We start from the raw sequence: 2,309 nt of genomic DNA, 5'->3' as shown, positions 1-2,309 counted from the left end.
AGTCGTCAGCAATCTATCATGGCGAATCATATATATATATATATATATATATATATATATAGTATGTTATCTCCTTTGTACGGCCACACCTTGAATACTGTTGCCTTCTGTGGTTTCCCCATACAAAACAAATCATCTCAAATATTAAATCACCCCAGAGGGCATGCACTAAACGAATTAAGGGCATGTCTGATCTTGATAACTGGGGCCGCTTTAAAGCCTTGAAACTCTACTCTCTCCAGTGCCACCGCAAGTGGCACGTCATTTGCGCAATGTGGAGAATATACCACCAGCACTGCCCAAACGACCTGGACTTTAGCTTCAAGGTTCATCCAAAGCAGGAACCATGGGCCATATGTCCCCTGCCCAATTCAGGATCACAGCATATAGGTACACTGTGGCACAATTTCTTTGTATGTGCGCGTATGTGAGCGCATGTGTGTGTTTATGCTGGTCCCCCACCACCACTTGACAATCAGTGTTAGTTTGTTTACACCTCTGTAACCTATTGATTCATCAAAGGAGAGCGAAAGGATAAGTACCTGGCATTAAAAGATAATTTCCAGGGTCACTTTGTTTTGCCTGGACCCTTCAGTGACCCAGTATGACATGTATGTATACATGTATATGTACCTACAGTTAGATAAATAGATAGATAGGTAGGTAGCTAGATAAATATCACAGTCTTCCTCACAGTTTCCTTTTACTAAATTCCCTTACATGGCATTGATTGGCCTGGGGCTGCAACGTGAACCTCTCAACCGCACAGCCACGTTAGTAAATATATAAAAAGAAAATTAAATGAAACAATAAAATTAATACCATTCCTGTTAAAACTGCAAAGTATGTGAGGGGAGGGGGAAGTGAAAGGGGGAGATAATCTTGTCCTCCAAAACGATGGAGGTGGTGGGGGTGCAGGAAGCGAGAGTGATAGTGTGAGGGATTGGTACGCTTGAAATTACTACGCAACATGTAGATATTCACTGAAGTATGTTTAAAGTAGGAACGTAGCTGAAAGTTCCACCACCACCATCGCCATCACGACCGCCACCGCCACCACCAGTAATGCAGTCAAGGCTATCACCAACATAGTCTTCATGATTGTCCCAGGAAAAAAAAACAAAAAAACCAATCCCTTTTGAAACTGGTAATTTCCGGAAACAGTTTTGGTGGTGGCGGTGGGGGAGGAAGCAATGACAAAAATATTAGGTCAAGTTTGTAGTTGAGTTGTGCTCTTTTGTAATGTTCCATTTCTCACTTCAGCTGATGTTGTACGATTAAACCAACCAACACACACAGGCACTCGCATGCGTGCATACACACTCATCAAAACACAGATACACACACACACTCACACATAGATACACACATATACACATTGCATGAACACATACAGAGACACACACATGAACATCCATACATATCCAGTTATAGATATATTTACCCACAGGTATGCATATGCGTGTGTGTGTGTGTGTGTATGTGCATGTATATGCATGCATGGCTGATGCCAGTACCACCTGACTGGCCCTCATGCTGGTGGCACATAAAAAGGCACCCACTACACTTTCGGAGTGGTTGGCGTTTGGAAGGACATCTAGCTGTTGAAATATTGCCAGATCGGATTGGAGCCTGGTGCAGCTTTCTGGCTTGCCATCTCTCAGTCAAACTGTCCAACCCATGCCAGCATTGAAAGCGGACGTTAAACGATGATGATGACGATGATACATTTATATATATATATACACACACACACACACACACATATATACATACATATATATATATATATATATATATATATATATATGTATCTCCTGCATACACATGGATTACACTGGACTCTTCTGTTAATGAGAAATTGCTCCAATACTCCACAATGTTTGAACCTTTTGAACTTTTCTGAACTTTTTTTGTACTTTCTGCTTTTTCCTATTGTCGTTTCTTCTTACCCTATTTTTTCTGACCCTGTTTTCTCTCAATCTGCACATTAGCCACTAAACCTTTTTCTATTTTCTCTCCCTGTTTATTTCTGTGTTCCTTTCTGTTGAAGAGCGTAGGCTCGAAACGTAAAAGACTTTCTCACTTCCCGAGCATTAAACTGATACATTTGTGTTGAGTACACTTTTTCTGTTTGTTAATGCTAAAATATATGTATTGAGAATAACATGGTAGTCAGACTGTTGGATGATTATGTATATTTTTATTTTCATTTTTAGTGCATTCTTCTGTTATCGGATTTACCAAAAGAAGTGGTTTACAGTAAGTTTGCTTTGCCTCTTTATATAAAATTGAAACTGATAATGTGT

The 2,309-nt window shown here is 40.0% G+C and overlaps 1 protein-coding gene across 3 annotated transcripts in view; it reads left to right on the top strand.

Moving 5' to 3' along the window:
• The window catches only part of LOC106874735 (alpha-2Db adrenergic receptor), a 113,956-nt gene that overhangs the window by 29,687 nt on the left and 81,960 nt on the right, over positions 1 to 2,309 (top strand). For 2 of the 3 annotated variants that reach the window (XM_014922567.2, XM_052974490.1), the window contains exon 2: positions 2,220 to 2,262. The exons of the other annotated variant lie outside the window; for it this stretch is intronic. The gene's annotated coding sequence lies outside the window, so the exon portion shown is untranslated. The remainder of the gene's footprint in view (positions 1 to 2,219; positions 2,263 to 2,309) is intronic. 3 annotated transcript variants of the gene reach the window in all.

Source organism: Octopus bimaculoides, chromosome 18, assembly GCF_001194135.2.
Source record: "Octopus bimaculoides isolate UCB-OBI-ISO-001 chromosome 18, ASM119413v2, whole genome shotgun sequence".
NCBI lineage: Eukaryota > Metazoa > Mollusca > Cephalopoda > Octopoda > Octopodidae > Octopus > Octopus bimaculoides.
The sequence above is the reverse complement of the archived record's forward strand: the minus strand, read 5'-3'. Positions and strand labels throughout refer to the sequence as shown.